Here is an 18,701-nt window from a genome sequence, read left to right as displayed (position 1 = left end):
ATTTGAACTCAATACTCTTATCCACTCTGCCACTTAGTTGCACTATTAATACATATTATATAACTGCATTTAAAAGTTACAAAATAAAATGGGAATGTTGTTAACAGTTGTCACAGAAAGTTTTAATGGCTGGTACCTAGTAGCACCTTACAAATTGATAAAACACTGCAGGATTTTTTTTTAAAAAATATTCATTTTTCCCTTTCTATGCAACTTATTTTCCAGTGTTTCTTCCCCCTGTACTCCTTCCAGAAAGCTATCCTTTGACAGAAAAGGGGGGGGGGAGTTCTTTTAAGACTAAATTTAGGGGTGGCTAGGTGGTGCAATGGATAGAGCACCAGCCCTGGAGTCAGGAGTACCTGAGTTCAAATCCGGCCTCAGACACTTAATAATTACCTAGTTGTGTGGCCTTGGGCAAGCCACTTAACCCCATTGCCTAGCAAAAACTAAAATAAACAAATAAATAAATTTGTTTTTCTTCAATTTTATAATATTTAGTTCTGTTCTTAATGTTTATATGATTGCTGCACATAACATTTTCCTGTTTAAAATTTTTGATGGATTGGAGTGATATCAGAACCAAAAACCCAAGAATAAATTTTTTAAAAGTATGCTTTGATTTGCTTTGTTTTTTCTATGGATGCTGATGGCATTTTTTCTTTAAAACTTCTTTGAAATTGCCCTGGGTTACTGTAGATTGATGTCTAGTTATTTTCAAGTGGATCCAGTGATAGAAAATGTTTTGCTTTTTTGACACAGAGCTCATTCTACTTTTAAGACAATTAAATTGAAATTTTTATTTCAAATGACAGAAACTTTTGCCTTTCTGATAATTCTGCCTTTTAGGACCAAGCCAACAAATCTTGATATTCCACATTTTACAGCCCTTCAAGATAGTTAAAAAGACAGCTAATTGAGGTTTTATAAAACATTGTCTTTCTCTTCTCCAGGTTAAATAGCTGAAGTCTCTTCGCTTGATCACACGCACACATACATACATACATACACCCTCCCCCTCCTCTCTGGAAGTAATAAATTCATTACTATGCTGTTTTTTTCCAATACATTTTTATTGTGTTAAGTATTTCCCAGTTACAGGTTTTAAGTCTTTAAACATTCATTTTTTTTTAAAGTTGAGTCCTCCCACCCTTCCCCCATCCTTGAGAAGGCAAACAAACTGATATCAATGATACATGTTAAGTAACATAAAACACTGGTCTAGAATGGGGTTCTTAAAATACCATTTCTCCTTGAATAAACCAGTAGGCCCAAGGCAACCCTCATGTTCAGCAGGAATCTCTTTTCCCATAACTTTTTATATGTCCGAGTTCTGCTTTTTGGGGCAATGCTGACTTTGAGGTTTTTAGGTATTTTTTTTTTTTTGCAAGGCAATGGGGTTAAGTGGCTTGCCCAAGGCCACACAGTTAGGTAGTTATTAAGTGTCTGAGGCTGGACTTGAACTCAGGTACTCCTGACTCCAGGGCCAGTGCTCTATCCACTGCGCCACCTAGCTGCCCCCAATGCTGACTTTGACAGCACAAAGTACTTGAGGTTATATAACTAATCTTTGTCATTTGTTTAATACATGGGATATTTCCTTTTGTCTGTAATATAACTTCCTCTTTCAGTTTTTAAAGGGGACACCATTTCTTCTAATAGTTCAGAATTCAGTTAAGATAATGAAATTGTTTTAATAAAGAGCCTTCTGTGAGAGAGATATAAAATGGATCTTAAAGAACAGAAAAACTGAAAGACTCAGGGACCAGACAGTAACTAGAAAGGGGTAATGACATGATAAATTGGAACTTAGACTGGGTAAGTGGGAATGACAAGTAACAAACACATTGGTGGAATGAAGTTTCAAAAGAAGGCAGAATTTGGAGATCTGTTGGATATGAGTCAATGAGGATGAGTTTCAAGTCTAGATGGCTGGATGAATGATGGTACCAAGTGACTAAAACGGGCTAATAGAAAAAGATTACTGAGGAATAAAGATACTTTTTTGGCTAGTTTAGGTAACTAGAAGCCTAAGCCAAAAAGGAAAGCACAAAAGATCAAGGAGCTTTGGAAACCCCTAGTCAGGAGAAGAAAAAACTAATAGTGAAAATTGGGGTAGTAAAATAATATCAAGTAATGTGGAGAGGTCAGTAAGAATAAGAAAAAAAGGAGGAGGAATGGAGCAAGGAGGAGTAAAGGTACTTTTTCAGGTCAAAGTTTCTTTCACTCAGTTTCTTAATTTCCTTATCAACAAATTCTTGAGAAATGATTATTTTGGGGGCAAATCAACATTCACACTTCAGAAAAAAATTACAATTTCCAAATAAGGTTTATCCTTACAACTCAGCCTCAAATTTTAGTCTTCTTTTTGGGGCTGGCATCCAGTAGCTGTCTGAAAAGAGTATTTGTATTTTCAAATCAACACTTGGAGATGCAGCCACAAAAATGGCTCGCTTTACAGCTTTTCCTTTTCATAACTTGCCAACTTGTAACTGTGAGGTTGCTTCCCAGAGGTTCTAGAGAAAAGCAAGACACAACTTGTGGCCTCCACTCCCAGATCTAGGTAATGGGATCTTTAGAGCATCATAATTGGTTGACAGGGCAAAGAGAGATAAGGAAGGAGAGTCTGACACACCCCAGGGCTGACTGCAAAAACTTAATGGGGTTTGTTCCCATGGCCTCCTCCAGAACCCCTTCCAGGAGGAACCGAAGCTCAAGAATAACAAAAGGGGACCTTCAGTTTGTTCAAGGTCTGAATTTCTCTAGGTACAGTAATATTCATGAAGGCTTTTTGTTAAGTACTTCATATATTTAGATAGTTTATATCCCTGAACCGGCTCAGCAGGCAATCCACTGGGGCTAAAATAATCCCTACAATTGGTTATGATAGTATTCCCATCAAATAAATGGAAGAATAACTAATTTACCTAAATAACAAATCAAGGACAGGTTTCCAGATTTTATATTGCCTTTTCTTAATCTAGCATAATTTAAGATGAATCTATGCCCATGGCTTTGCTGATCTAGTCAACATCACTTTCATACCAACTGTACTATCTAAATTAGGACTTTTAAAGCTACTACTCTTTTTGTGACTGAATCACTCCCTTTTAAGGAGAAATTTTAAAAGAATAGGGTAGATTGTAGCTCCTCCTCCCCTAAACCTAATCCCACCCCAAAAGAATTCCCTTAGCAGCCAATCCACTGTGAGTACTACTGTATGATTCTGGTAGCAATCCTTGTCAAAGCTTGAATTTCAGCTGGGGGGAGGAAGAGATCTTTTAACCCCATTTTTAATTTCAATTTTGTTTTCCCCACCTCCCCCTCTTCATCAAAATGTACATTTTGCAAATAACTACAATCTAGTGCATCAGCAATCAAGTCCCAGCTCTGCCATTCCACTGCAAGTCATTGCCCTCTCTGACCTCCAGTTTCTCCATCTGCAAAAGGGGGTTTGGATTTTCTCTTGAACATAACAATTGTTATGTTTCTTAAGGTCTAATTATAATAGCAGTATAAAGAGTATAGTCCCAAGGCTTGGTCCTTCTAAATTGTAGCTAGCCTTTATCTTTGTTCATGTCCAATAATTCCTATGACTATACACAGAATTCAGTATTGCTTTTTCTATCAGTTTAGAATCTTGCTCAGCCAGTACTACTGGGCAAGATAAACTGTCATTATTGGGCTCAGGCTGGAGTTTCTGGAAGCTACACCTTTTGAGTTGGGTTTTTTGGTTGTTTCACCTCTTTTGAGATGGTAAAATGTTCAAGCAACTTTTTATATCTTGACACTAGGAGTTTCCGAACTAAGAAAGTTCTGAAGGTCAACCTTGAGACCTCTCAATTTAATGCAGAAACTAAAAATCAGGGCAAAAAGTAAGTTGTAAGCATTTTGAAAATGTTCTTAGTATTCGATAAGAAAAACACATCCTCTTTAACTGAAAAAGGAATACAATTTGAATGACAGAGGTGAGTTATGAATTTTTGACATTTGAGCTCTCCATTAGCGATTTAATAAGAAATAGGTAAAGGTGGTATAATAGAAAGAGTACCAGCCCTAAAAGTCAAAAGATCAGAGTTTGAATTCTGTCTCACACCTTGATTAGCTATGAGATCATAGACAAATAGCCTCTCTGAGCTTCACTTTCCTCATCCCCATAAAATGGGTTTAAATCAATAATGTATTTTGGAAACCAACAAGAACAAAATAACAAATTCTAAGCACTATGTAAGGTTTTGGGAATCTAAAAATTGTTTTGGACAGTGACTTGTCCAAAGTCACATCTAAAAGGGAGGGGTAGAGCCATCTGGGCCCTCAAGGAACTTCTATTGAGAGGAAACAACCTGAATATGTGTGAAGATATAGTGAAAAACAATGTATTTTTCTGGGGAGGGGGTAATTTGCAAGGGAGGCTGGGAGGGGGATTGGGTCAGAGAAAGACTTTAAATGTGAATTATTGTAGGATATGGCAGAAAGAATATATATTCTCCATGTGCCTTCTTCCCATATGATAAAACCGTAGTTGATAATGGACCACATACATCTGCCACTGTTCTTGTTAAGTACTAAACTTCATCCCGCCCTATCTGTTCATACATCTTTCAGAAAATACAAATGATGTTCATAATGGCCCCTTCTCCCCAGCTCAATTTACAATTTAGCCTTCAAATCAACTTGCCTTCTGGATCGATTCCCCCCCATTAACAAAGCTATTTAATCACCAAGGTTCTAATTTTCAAGTTAGTTTAAGTTAACTAGAACCCAATATTGTGTTCAATTGACTTTCGGAACCTGCCAAGCTGTGAGACTGTACCTGGTGATCACATGGTATAGCACCAGATGACCAGAAACAACCGTACCCAAGTCTAGATGATCCTAGAATTCCTGAATAACTTGCCTTTCAGTTTGATAGTCAATAATTATAATGCTAAATATCGTCCATTGATAATGAAATTATAAATCTGGAACATTATCTAATCAGAACATTCCAATTTGCATTATCATTTTATGCATGCTTTTATTTCTATTCGATTCTAAGTTTCTTTAGAAAGGAACTCTACTTTCTTTGCCCATTTTAAAATGCTTTTTAAAAAAGTATAATTGGTGATTTTAGCTCCAAGACTTTGGATCATAGGGTAATAGAGACCATCTAGTTCAACTCTGTCATTTTAAAGATGAGGATGACTTATCTGGGTTTATATGAGGATCAAAGTTCAGAGCCAGAAGCCATGGCTTCTAAATTAAAATGCAACATTCTTGCCATGGACTACTGCCTCCTCATGCTATAGGTAGATTAAAAGAAACTGAGGAGACTTGTGCAGATGCTTAAGAGGAAGATTCTGAGTACTCATACAGCATTTGGGGGGTAGGGAGTAAGTCTTGGGATGCTGCAAAAGCTGGCAAACAGGGATGAAATGAAGGGGCCATTAAGACCCAAAAGACACACAGTCCTGCTCATTCTATCAGTGCAACAATCAGGGACAATTTTGGGAGATCTGTGATGGAGAATACCATCTGTACCCAGAGAAATAATTGTGGCACTTGAACAAAGATCAAAGGCTATTACCTTTAATTTAAAAAAAAACCTTATCTCTTATGTAATTTTTCTATCTTATATTTTTTTTTCCTTAAAGATGATTTCTTTCTTAACACATTCAATTTAGATGAATGTATAGCATGGAAACAATGTAAAGTATCAGACTGCCTTCTGTTGGAGGGTGAGGGGAGGAAAGCAAGATTTAAGGGAAAAATTGTAAAATTCAAAAATGAAAGAAAAAAACACAGGCCATTATAAAAGAGGCTGTTAATAAAATAAGGCTGGTTAAAACCCTGGATCAGAATAAGGTCAGTAACTGCTGGGGTGGGGGGGGAACTTGGGGCAGGTGCACCTATGTGCAGTCTTCTGGGGAATGAAGTATAAGACCCAGATGCTACTGCTATCTGCTGCTCTGGACAGACTGAGATGAGGTGATTTAGTTGGACTGTATAGAAAGAGCTAATTCTGAGGGACCTACAGACCTTCCTACAGCTACAGAAACCTAGCTACTCTTCTGAATGGATTTAATTTTTGTAAAGGTCTAGTAAAAAGGGAACTGGCAAATGAGTGTTACAAGATACTAAGGAAACAAAGGACTATTGTGGTTTATTCCATTATTGTTAACAGAGCAATAAGCTTGACCTAAGCCTGCCTCTCACAAATAGCCTGATTTTGTGTTGTAGATTTCTATAGTTCAGACTCTTCACTAGTTGAGAAGGGGAAACAGGCCAGTACCATAAACAATGGTATCTTGCTTCGGTATATGCACTTGAAATTAAATTACTAACATATCAAACAACTAATGAACATGCCTATATACAAAAGAAAATGCAAAAGGAAAACAAAATCTCATACTAAATTAATCTAAACCAGATAAAATCTAGATTTTAGTTGAAATGTCACTTGGGAGAAGTTTGTCTAGACAACAGAAAAATTAGTGCTGTTAATATATTCTATTTCCAAAGGTCTCTGAAAAAAGCAATAAATATAACCTATAATGATCCTATTATAAGGCATCTCATAATCTTCTGATTCTTAGAAGAATTTAAAAAATTTTAACCAAATTCAACAGGAGTCCAGAAGGAAAAATGACAAGAAATTTCCATACCTCTTTCCCAAACACTTGAAAATAGAAGTTCATAACAAATTTTTCTTCTTTAGATGAAATAATATAGGTATATGGCTTTCTTGAAGGAAAAAAAATTCCAGACAGTTTTTATTTAATGTTAACACAAAAGTTTTATTAATTTTATTTCTAAATAAAAGGGATCAATACTATTATTTTACATGATTTACAAATGCTTACCTTAGTAAATCAAGCACCATTGATTTTCACATTCGATTGTATATTACCACATTTTTTGGCTTGGTTCTAAGGGGTAAAATATGTTGGCTAATTCCAGATCTTTTCCAAACAATTTAGGAAAGGACTTGCCAAATAACAAAGGACACATTCTAGAAAGATTAATTTAAAAACAAGACTTGGAAAAATGAAATAAAGGGACTATGATAACAAAGTTAACATCAAAAATGTTAGGAATGGGGGCAGCTAGGTAGCACAGTGGATGGAGTACCAGAGTTCTCAATACTGAGTTTAAATCCACCCTCAGAAACTTAGTAATTATTACCTAAGTGACCTTGGGCAAGTCATTTAACCCCATTGCCTTGCAAAAATAAACCAAAAAAAATGTTAGGAACGAATGAGGAAATCTTGAGAGAAAAAAAAAAAACAGGGAAGTATGGTGCTGCAAGTGGGAGAGGTAGCAGTCACACCTAGGATTTCAAAGGTGAGGGGAATTCCTGGAGTGAAAACGAGTTCTGCGCGCACGCACTGATAAGCAAACCGCCTCCAGTTTCTGGTGTGGAGGGCAGCGCCGGTCCGGGCCAGGCTGGCCCAGCCTCCTCGGGTCTCGCATCAAGCAGGGCCGGGGAGAAGCCATTTTGGGCTTTGGAAGCGGCAGCAGGACAAGTGCCCATGGCACAAGCAGAGAAACAGCGCTGAGGAGCGCCGGCCCCGGGCCGGGCTCCTGGGCACCCTCCGTCCTGCGGGGGCGCAGGGAAGCTCGGGCGGCACCCCGGGCACCAGGTGGGGGGGACGAGGAGGAAGCTGCATTTTCAAAATGGTGTCTGTCTAAGGTGTGCCCGTCTGGCGGCGCCCGGGAACGCACGCGGATTCTGGTTTCCGGGGGAGGGCAGCGCGGGCGTGGCGCCGGGTGCAGGTGACTGGGCAGAGGGCGGCGGGGCACCGGGCAAGGGAAAGTGCCCGCGGTCCCCTTTGTTCCCTGCGAAGCTGGGCGCGGAGCTGCGCCGGGGGGTGAGGCGCGGGGGAGGGGCGGGCGCTCCGGCGTTCCCCGGCCCCATCCCGGGCGCACAAAGGCGGCCGAGGAGCGGGGGCGCCGCCGGGGGCTCGGGGCAGCGGGGCGGCCCGGCCTCCCCGCCCCCAGCCCCGCATTGCGCCATCCGGGGCCTCCACGCCCTTCAAGCCGAGCGTGGACCTGGGGCCCCGCGGGCGGCCGGCGCCCGCCCGGCCCCTCCCCCCTCGCCGCAGCGCGGCGGCCGCCGCCACCCACGAGTCTCCCCAGAACCCCCTCCTCCCGGCGCCCCCGCGGCCCGCTTCCTGCCACGTTGCGCAGGGGCGCCGGGCCAGACACTGCGGCGCTGGGCCGAGACCCTACCACCGCGGGCGCCGCGGGGCGGCAGGGCGGCCCGCGGCCCCCGCCGCCGCGCGCAGTGGTCTCGCTCGCTCGGGTCGGAGCCAATGGCCGAGCCGACTCCCGGCGCCGCGGCCCAATCAGAGCCCGCGGCCGCTCTCGGGGGGAAAAAAAAAAGGGCGGAGACGCCGGAGCCGCCCGAGCCGGGAGGAGCGGAGGCACCTTCACGGCCCCTCGAGGTCGCCCTTCCCCCTCCCGACCTACCTACCCCGCCCAAGGGGCCGTCCGAGCGCCGCGGCAGCGGCGTCCCCTCCGGGCCGTGACTGACGGGAGCTTCGGTCCAACCCGCGGGCGCCATTTGTGTTTTCACACGCGGCGGGAGGCGACGCGGCCAATCCGCGAGAGGAGGCGGGCCGGGCGAGCCCCGCCCGCTGCGGGAGCCGCGGCGGCTCCGGGCTGGCGGCGCCCTCTCCCTTCGGTTCCTCCCTCCCCCTCCGGCGCGGCGGCCGGGCCCGGGTGCTCGGTCGGCGTCGAGCGGAACCCCGAGGTCCCCCGCCTCGCCCGCCTCTGCCGGCGGCGCTCCCCTCCCGCCCGGCCGGCGGCCGCCCCCCCCCCACCCTCACCCCCCGAAGAGTTCCGCTCCCCTACCTAGCAGCTGGCTCTCTGACGAGCCGGTGCCCCCGCGCACAGCCTCTTCTGCCGGCGACCCCGGCGGCCGCCGCTGATTGGCGGCCGCGCGGCCAATGGGTGCGCAGCGCTGGGCGCGGAGGCCAATGGCGCGGCGGGAGGGGGCGTGTCCCGGGTGCCCCTGGCGCCAGTGCCGGGGATCCCCGTGCGGTCAGTGGCGTTTCCGCTCGGGCAGCGGGCTGAGTGAGCCGCCGCCGCCGCCGTCGCCGCCTCCGCCGCCGCTGCTGCCGCCGCCGCCGCCGCCGCCGCCGGGGGAGGGGCGGCCGCCGCCCGCCAGCCTCGTCACCGACTCGCGCAGCGGCAGCGGCAGCGGCCCCCGGCAGCCGCCCCGCCCGCCCACACTCCCGCCCGTCCCCCGCCCGCGCGCCCGCCCTCGGTTCGCTCCGCCTCTCTGCCCCTGCCCCCACCCCCGCCTCACAGGCCCGGGCCGCCCCGGTCAGGAAACGCCGCGGCGCCGCGCTGGGCCTCGCTCGAGTCCTGCCCTCCCGGCCGAGCCGCACTCCGCCGCCCGGGCCCGGGCGCGGCCCCCGCGCCCGGCAGGGACACAGGTAAGGGGTCCGACCGCCGGAGGCCCGCTCGCGCGCGGCCCCCGCCCCTCCCCCCGCCGCCCGCGCGGCCCGCCGGCGCACCCCCGCGCGGGGCCGGGGCCCGGCCTGGAGCGCCGCCAGCGCGTGCCGCCCGGCCTGCCCTGGGCGTGGGGGCCGGGCCGGGGGCGCGGGCCGGGCCGGGCCTGCCTTTTCTGCTTCCTCACGCCGCTCGTCCCGCCCCGGGCCCCGGGGGTCCCCGCGCCCGCTCGGGGGGCACAGGTCGTTTGGAACGACGCAGGTCGTGGGCAAGGTCACGCTCCCGGGGTCGCCCCGGGGGTCGGGGCGCCGGGCGCCCCATTGTGACCTGACGGGGCGCCCAGGGGCCGGGTTAGGACGGGGCCCGGCTGTGGGGAGGATTCTGAGGCCATCGATGATTTGCTGAATAGGAAAAGTGCTCAAATAGTGGTTTATTTTTTAATCGTGTGAAACGCGAGCGTTTCGGAGTCTGGTCTGCAGCGGGGTTCGCTGGCCTTGGAGAACCAGGAATCCTCGTTTTCTTAAAATAAGGGCTGTTCGCAGTTTTGTTTAGAAGGTAGCTGCCCTACCAGGGTGCTGGTCCGTGATGTGATTGGAGTCAGGCTGTCATTCTGGGCAGAAGAAAGAACGATTTCCTGTTGTAGAACACGGCGCGAGAGTGTCACTTGGGCCTCCAAGATACGCTCAGGATTTAGGGAAATGTGGCTCTGAAAAGCCGTTTTAATTCCAGCACTGATTTCATTTTTTTTTTAAAAAAATTGTTTTTAATTGGCTCTAGGTAAAGCTTGAATTTCTAATAAAAGTCTTAGGATAATCACCGAGAGAGGATGGTTTCTCTCTGAGAGGATCTTTCCACAGTCTGCCTGGCAAGGAGCGCTGATGGGGAGGAAAGTGTGTGAGGAGTGGGGGTGGGGTGAGGAGAGCAGAGGCTTGTTCCTCTGGGCTGGATCTCGGGGTGAGTATACAAGGCAGCAGCAGCTGCTGGCTCTGGAGCTCTGGTTGCTACGTGAGAAGCTTGAGTAGTGCTGGCTGCTGTCTCCAGGGAAGGACAGCAGTGCAGCGTCCATTAATGCTGTCGGCTGCAGGGAGCTGCACTTAGGAGATGGCTGGCTCCACCACGGACAAGAAACATGGGTTTCTTGAGAATTTTACTGCTGATCTGGTTTGCTAAAAAAAAAAATCCATATTTATATCTATCCATGTAGACATGAAAGAAAATGAACCTTCCATCCAATTATATCAGTGATTAGAAAAATGGAATTTATTGGAGTTTTCCAGTATCCATAGAGAACTATTCTACAATGTCATTAGAAATGTCAGGTATTTCATTTGTGCTCTTTTTTTTCGAACCCTCAAGAAACCACAGTAGGGAGAACTGAGATTCTTCCTTAAAAGGAGGGCAGGAAAAAACTATATATATATGCAACTCCTTTTTTTCTTAACTACATACACATTTTTTTTCTGCTTTCCCTTCCAGTCATTATACAGCCACATGCATTCTTACTGTTGTGTTCATCTCCAATAATTAGGCCAAATTATCTTTATTGAATAAAATTTCTGTCCAGTAGAATGGATACAAGTATCAAACCAGACTATTGAGGAATTTTTCCATTCGCAGATTATAGAATAATATGTTGCTAAAATAGACTCTGGAATCTTAAGAGGATAAACTAATAGAAATTACCTCTTTCCAAGTGGTGATTAATATTACCAAACACTTTTTTTTCTGAATTATTTATTCAGACTAACAAATACCTACTGCAGAGTTTTGACTAATTGTCTCATTGGGTATAGTTAGTCTTCTGATGTTACAAGGATACAGCCCTTGAATATGTTGCACCTAGACCCATCTGTGAAGAGATGGGGCAGACTAGAAGGAATATGCAGAAAGTATCTAATACTGGACACTTAAGAAGACTGCATCAGAGCAATTTACCCCCCTCCCCCACAACTTCTCTTCATCAGAAAGTTTTCTATATTAGCAGAGAGCAGTCTCTGGTACAATTGGATGAGAACCAGCACTCGCATGGATTGCAACTTAGTACATATAGTAGAGATGCTGGTCGTGGTTTGTTGTTTTTAAATTTGAGCCCTCCACAGATTAAAAGTAGTGATATTGTAATAAAAAAAATTTTGGCTTAAATTCATGTGTATGTATTTCAGTCCCACAATTATTTGTAATGTATAATAGTAATTCCAATATCTGTGGCAGGGAACCAAGATGAACGAAAATGAATTTTTGCTGTTCACAAAAGTGAATTGTCTTTTCCTACCAGCCAATGACCAAGCATCCAAGCAGACTAATGAAAGAGAGGACCTTTTAAAAAGAATATTTTAAATTCTTCTGGTACTTTTGTACTGTAACTGTTGTTATAAGAAAAAAATACTTCATAATGTAAAAGATACCATATCAAATAAATATGCTTTTTCACTTGTATTGGCTTGTTGATTGAACTACATTATAAGACAAAAGATTCTTAGAAATGAGCTTAAAGGTCTGTTAACCCTCAAATATACATTTTACCCTATTTAGAAATTCTTTGAAACTATTTAGAATCATATATGTATACCTTGCATCCATAATTTACAATTGTGTTACTTCCATGTTATAACTAATCTACCCTTTTGAGAGAAATAAGTAACTTTTTCCCCCCTTTTGTTTTTGGGGGGGGGGGATAAAGCAAGACTCAGAAGTAGAGAATGCCATTTCCACATTGTCATCCCATTTGCATTAAAAGTTATTGATGAAACATTGGGTCACAATTATGGACCATCAGAGATCACTGGAAATATCTATGAGGGAAGATCATGAAGAGAATACTTTTCCCTCATAAATAGGTTTCAAGTCTGGTGACTTAATTTGAAGCTGTAGACCTTCCCTAGCAGTTAGTTTTCTAAAATAATAATTTATGTTCAGATGTTGGTAACTGAAACTTTTCTGATAGACTCCATCCTTCTAGCAGGAATTTTTTTTCAAAAAGCTACTCTTTGAGCAATGACTGACTTTGAAGTTTGACCAAAAAAATTGTAAACAACTACACAATACAACTTATTGTCACTTGGAATTTGATTGAAAATAAAACCTTCCATTACCTGAAGATGATTGCCCCTTGCAATAAGTATCATTTTGTCTTAGAAGGTTCAGATGCATTCTTCAGTTTAGAGAATTCCATACTATGAGGTAAAGTTATTTTAAAGTGTTAAATATTGAATTCATGGTCTCAATTCTCCCTTCCCTTAAGGAGACTCAGGTGGTATAGGGAAGTTTATCTTGGAGGAGAGGAAAGAGAAGTGTGTGTACTGTGGATTCGATAGTATTAAGTCCTATTAGATCTATTGCCTATATACAATTTTTCCTATTATTTTGATTCTCATAAAAATTATTCTCTTTGAAAATTCTGAACCAGATGCAAGCTTTACTGAGATTTGATGCTTCAGAGAATTTTGTTCTCTGACAAGTTCTAAATAATTTTCAACCAATTCAGTTTCATACTTTCTCGATGGATTATAAGATCTAATGAAGTAAAACTCAATTCACTTTACCCATATTAGTCACTGAGTAGGGAATATGTAATTTCATCTTGTCCATTCAGGTTTTCCAGCATCGCTTTGGTTTTTGAATACCTGATTGACTTAGTCAATCCACCGTCTTTGGGATGAAGACAAGGAATCCTTTCTTCTCATTGCAAAAACAGAGTGATGTCCTATCATTGTAAGATGATTGTGCAGTTTCCCTGATACTTCAAACTGTGGTCTGTTTTGCCCTCTCCTGAACCCCTAATCAAATTTAAAGAGAGTAGGAGTTTGGTCGAATAACTGAGGAAAAACAAATAGATCTGTTCCTTGGTCTTTTTTTCACTACACAAACTGTACCCTACCTGTTGTTTGTCATTTGCAAAACTTTGAGGCACAAAATTATAAAAACCTTCAAGAGTGTGCCAACAGAGTGGTGTGAGGCTAGGAGTCAAGTTTTTGATCTGCTCTAACTTTTCTACACCCACCACCCCCCTACTAGGGGATGGTGGGTATATCTAGCTCCTGCCCCTGCCTGCTGTATTTGGAAACTGAGATAAAACAGAAAGAAGAGATTTAGACACCATGAGGGGAACCAGAGACCACTGCAACAGGGTTTGTTGAAAGTAAAATAAGAAGATTTTTGTTTCAAACTGCCAGCTGCTGATGCCAGACTACCTCCCTTATTATGCCTCCAGTAGGCCTGTCAATATGGCCAAACAGCCAGATAAGTGCAGGGCCGGACAAAGGGCTCTTTTGCACAGCAGGGAGGCGATGCTGGTGGGGGAGGGGCAGCAGGAGGAGGTTCTTTTTCCCTGGGAGATTATTCAACTTGGCATACAATTAAAGAAATCATTTGCAGTTTCCTACTTGAGCATTGAATTTGTGCCAACTGTGTACTATTAACCCCAAAATTGTCCTTGAGCATGTGGTAGGATGATAAAATTTTATGTCTAAGGAAAAAATAAAACTAAAGTCTGCTACAGATTGAGGTGAAACCAAATCCCGCCCTTTGCTCCTACTAAATGTAATATCACTACTGAACATGGCTGCTCTATGGCAATTCACAATTGAATTCTCATTAGGAAGTGGAAAGGAATACTGTGTCCAAATGAAACTGCTAGGAAATTTAGACACATACAGTGTCGTTATTTTAGTTGAGATTGTACCTGTAATGCAAGCTATCATGTTTCTTTTTGTGAAAAGGTTACATATTGTTGGCTTTCAATTTTATTTTAAAGCAATGAACTGAACATCTTTCAATGTTTCAGTGTTGGATCACTGAGAGGACTAGGTATTGTTTTATCTTCATCGACACTTTGCTAGAGAAGCATTTTATTTTTTAGGTTAGGCCTAACCTCTTTTAACTTGTTAGGTCTGGACCCTCAACTGAAAGTAGTAGCTATCATCGCATCTGGTTTATCACAATACAAAAAAAAGCATAGGATTGGAAGTGCCTTAAAGCAGAAATAGCTCTAAATAATCCCTGGCATTCCTAAGATTTGTGACCCTATAGGGATCTCTGCTTTCATCTAAAACTTAACTGGTTTAGTCTGCTGAATAGTAACTTCAGGTTTTTGTTTTTTAATGTAAGGCAGTACTAGTTTATTTGCTTTAAGAAAATCCCAAATATAAGAAATCTTACCTAAAGACACCAGGCTGTTGCTTACCTTTCTAAAGGATTTTTTTTTTTTTTGCAAAATGATTAACCACAAAGTTTGAGTGATACATTCTGCTAATATACTTCTATATATTAAATGCATTTTCCCCCCCAAGAACTTGGTGCTTGAGTAAATTGAGGCATACCTATATAACAATTTATTTCATGCCTTTAAGCTAGTTGTAAAAAGTTATTTGGACTTTGTACTTTCCACCTAAGCTTCATCAGAGAATTAAATGAGTGAAATAATTACTTTGGTTTAGCTGGGCCTATAACTCTGCAAAAATAGAGGTATTCTGGCTTAATGGACTGAACCGAAGATTGTCTGTCATTAATGTATGTTGTGATAGTAAGTTGCTTAGCTTTTTTTGTAGCATTGACCTCTAATAGGAATGTAGTGTTGTTTACATTATATGTGCATGTGTAGAGAAATTGAAGAGTACTGTGTTAGTGCTAAGCATTTATATTTTGACTGGAATATTAAGTTCTGGAGTTCCGATATTCCTATGTAAGTTTAATAGCGTCTCCATTTTTCCCATCATTAAAATAGAGGTAGCATCTTTTTTTCAAAGTTTTCTAAAGGAAATACAGGAACCATATTTATATAACAGCAGGAATTTAGTGATAGTGCTTTCGTTTATAGCCCTTTCACATAGATGATTACCATAAATGCTTGCAGGATTATCTTGGAAATACTGCATTTCCTACCATCTAAATAGGATCATCCTTAAACTATTCTTGATTACCATTTCGGGCCTGGAGTCTAGAAGACTTCCTCAGTTCAAATGTGGCCTCAGACAATAGCTTTGTGACCCTGGGCAAGTCATTTAAATTATTCCTTCTGTTAATGAGCTGGAGACGGAAATATGAACCACTTTAATATCAAGAAAACTTTTTTTCGGGTTTTTTGCAAGGCAAACTGGGTTAAGTGGCTTGCTCAAGGCCACACAGCTAGGTAATTCTTAAGTGTCTGAGACCAGATTTGAACCCAGGTACTCCTGACTCCAGGGCCGGTGCTTTATCCACTACGCCACCTAGCTGCCCCCTTCCAAGAAAACTCTTAAAAGGCTCCCAGAAAGTTAACACAGCTGAAAGGACTGAACTACTAAACATTCTGGCTGGTCATCTCTCCTTGCCCTAGTGAAAATCTGTATACCTAAACAACTGGGGAGAACTTATTTCTTCACTGAAATTGCAGGGGGTTATTGTCTGCACCTTGCCTAGAGCCTTGGAGAAGTTCTTGACTGAGACTAGAATTTGAGGATCATCACCTATGTCTTTAAGGGCTATAATAATAACTGGAAGAACTGAGATTCCCCTTCCAACCAAATTGTTTTTTTAAACTTTCAAAGTTTCTACTAACAATGAGTTAAATCAACAACCTTTAAGAGCAGCAGACTAAAATTAAGGTGGATCAATGAATCCCACCCATATTTTCCTTTTTGGTCTTTCCATCTTATTTTTTTTTTACTATTTTTTGTTATTTTTTTAAAAAGGAGAGGACAGAGGAAAATTAGTCAATATATTAATCATGATTAGATGGCTGTGTGTATATGCTTATCTCTAAAGGATTTGTCCTAAAGATTTCCTAGTGTGAGAGATTTACACTGCCTCCATTTTCTTCATCTGATGAATCCCAGAGTCATAACAGGTTTGGGAAAGGATTCTTATGCATTCAAGTTTCACCAGCTAGTTGCACATTCATTATCATGATTCAATGCCAGAATAAGTATTATTGATATTGTTATTGGAAAAACTCCTATGGACTGAAGATAATACTTTGGATTTTGAGTATTTTATCTACCTATAGTATGATTATGTACTCATTTGTATAGCATTCTTATTCTTAGAAGAGCTTTTCTTATCTATATAACTGTATATTTTAACTCAATTGAGATGAGATTAGCTAGTCATTATTTATTTGAAGGGAATTATTCTTAAACACCCCCCCCCCCCTTCAGATTATCTATAGTCTTATTTCCTTTGGCTCTCTTCTCTGGAGAATACCTTTGGTGGGGTGGGGAGTGTCAATTTAATTGCACTCCTTGTACCACTATTCATTCCTTCCAGTTCTTCCGTACTATTAGGCTAGGTTTTAGACAGGATTTATAATCAAATCCTGGATCTTCCAATTAAATTAACATCTATGTGATCTAGAAAATGTTAATCTAGAAAATGAGGGAATTGTACTCAATAACCTGTGAGTGGGGACCCAGGGAGGAGTTTAATCTAGTTCTAGGTCTTTGATCCTGTGAAACCCAGTTGAAGATCTTGTCTTTAGCAGGCTGAAGTACAAAGATTGTTATTTCTCTGACTTCGTGATCCCCACCCCACTCCCCCCCTTCTTCCCCAGTATTTTTTTGCAAAGATAATGGAGTGGTTTGCCATTTCCTTCTTCATCTTGCAGATGAAGAAAATGGAGGCAGGCAGAGTTAAGTGACTTGCCCAGGGTCAAACAACTGAGAAGTATCTGAAGTCACATTTGAGCTCAGGAAAGATGGGTCTTATCTCCAAGTCTGACTCTATCCACTGTGCTACCTAGCTGCATGATTTAAAAAAAAAATACTTATTGGAAATTGTGTTGTAGTTAAGAAGCTAATCTCATTTTAGCATTTAAACATTCATAATGACATGTTTAGTTTATAATTTATGTCCCAGAGATCTATTCTTTTGTCCTTTTAATTCCCCAGATATTCTTTATCTTCTGTTCAAATGGAATTGTGCTCTACAGTACAATTTCTGATTCTTGTGTTAAAAAAAAATCTTTTCCTTTCCAGTGCTGACTTGTGCTTTGAGAGAGCTAATATATGATATAATAATTAGTAATAATAATTTCTTAGGAACCTAGAAGATTTCAATAACAAGAAAATAACCTGAGAAGACCTATTAGCAGTTAAAATTGACCCTCTTTGCTGTCTGCTTTAGTTCACAACAACAATCCAGAATTGACTTTAGTTTTCTACAAGGAATACAGAGAGTAGGAAATATGCAGTGTCGGTATAGCTATTTAAGTTTGTTTCTCGAGATTAATTGTGTCAAGGTAGAATCTGATGTCAGTAGATCAAGCTAATAGAATAGTGTAATAGTCATTTTAAGGAAGGTTTTTACTGTATTGTTCCATGGTATCCTGAATGTTTATGATTTGTTTGCTTCATTCAATAGAAATCATATGACTAAAGCGTAAAGAACAAAGTTAATTTCTCTAAGAAAAAAGAACAAACCTAAAATGAATGTAGGAAACTCTTTTCTGTTATTCTGATCCTGAGAGGGCCTAGTATTATTTTTTTTTTTTAATAGAGTTTTTCTCAGCCTTGTCAGTAAAGGAGAGGTGGACTAAGGCAAAACTAGAATCAGTGCTTAATAGAAAATATTGATTAGAATCCATTACTTAGTTCATAGTTTAAGGGAGTCAAGGTTGCAGTTAAATATCTGCTTTTATCTTTGAAAAATATTGTGGAAAAGTACGAAAAATGCATGCAAAGTCAAAGTCTGTTTTTCTAAGACAATAGAAGTATGAGTCACTTTATGGAATGAATGTATAGAACCTCAATAAGGTCACTTAATTTCTCTAGTTTCATCATCACTTTAGTCTAAAATTTTATGGCATTGGGAGATTTTTTTCCATCCTTTTTCCTGAGTATGATTTTTAAAAATGCATTCTTGTTGGAAGAAAATTTCTACCCAAGTTTAAAAAATGTTCTGTGAGAAAGAAAAAATAATAATTCAGGTAATCTCCATGGCAAGAACTCTTGATGGTTTTTTCCTCCTGATAACTTTTCATTTGTAAACTTTTCTGAGTTCTGGGATCTCTCCTGCTATGAAATTTGTTGCTCTTTTTGCACCCATAGCTTTTATTCCATGTCTTAGATGTGTAACACTTTGAATGTTTGCCAAGGGCTCTTCTCCTGACAGTCCTATAAGGTAGTGTGAAAATCATCTCCATTTTATAAATGAAGACATTTTAACTCCTAGAGGTTGTACTTTACCCCATGGATCATGTAGCTAAGAAGCATTTCAGGCAGGATTAAATCCATGTCTTCTGACTTAAATCAAATAGTAGCTTCAATAAGTTGTCCATCAATGTAGTTTTGATT

At 41.9% G+C, this 18,701-nt stretch overlaps 1 protein-coding gene and 1 long non-coding RNA gene across 4 annotated transcripts in view; one reads left to right on the top strand and one right to left on the bottom strand.

Annotated features, from left to right (window-relative positions):
- Nucleotides 1–8,932, bottom strand: part of LOC141496280 (uncharacterized) — an 81,568-nt gene extending 72,636 nt beyond the window's left edge. For both annotated transcript variants that reach the window (XR_012470996.1, XR_012470995.1), the window contains exon 1: nucleotides 8,833–8,932. This is a non-coding gene — a long non-coding RNA (uncharacterized LOC141496280). The remainder of the gene's footprint in view (nucleotides 1–8,832) is intronic.
- A 350-nt stretch (nucleotides 8,933–9,282) lies between these two features.
- SETD5 (SET domain containing 5) overlaps nucleotides 9,283–18,701 on the top strand; it is a 73,081-nt gene continuing 63,662 nt past the window's right edge. For both annotated transcript variants that reach the window (XM_074198641.1, XM_074198640.1), the window contains exon 1: nucleotides 9,283–9,419. The gene's annotated coding sequence lies outside the window, so the exon portion shown is untranslated. The remainder of the gene's footprint in view (nucleotides 9,420–18,701) is intronic.

This window comes from Macrotis lagotis, chromosome 8 (genome assembly GCF_037893015.1).
Source record: "Macrotis lagotis isolate mMagLag1 chromosome 8, bilby.v1.9.chrom.fasta, whole genome shotgun sequence".
NCBI classification, from domain to species: domain Eukaryota; kingdom Metazoa; phylum Chordata; class Mammalia; order Peramelemorphia; family Peramelidae; genus Macrotis; species Macrotis lagotis.
This window is presented reverse-complemented; position numbering and strand designations above follow the sequence as displayed.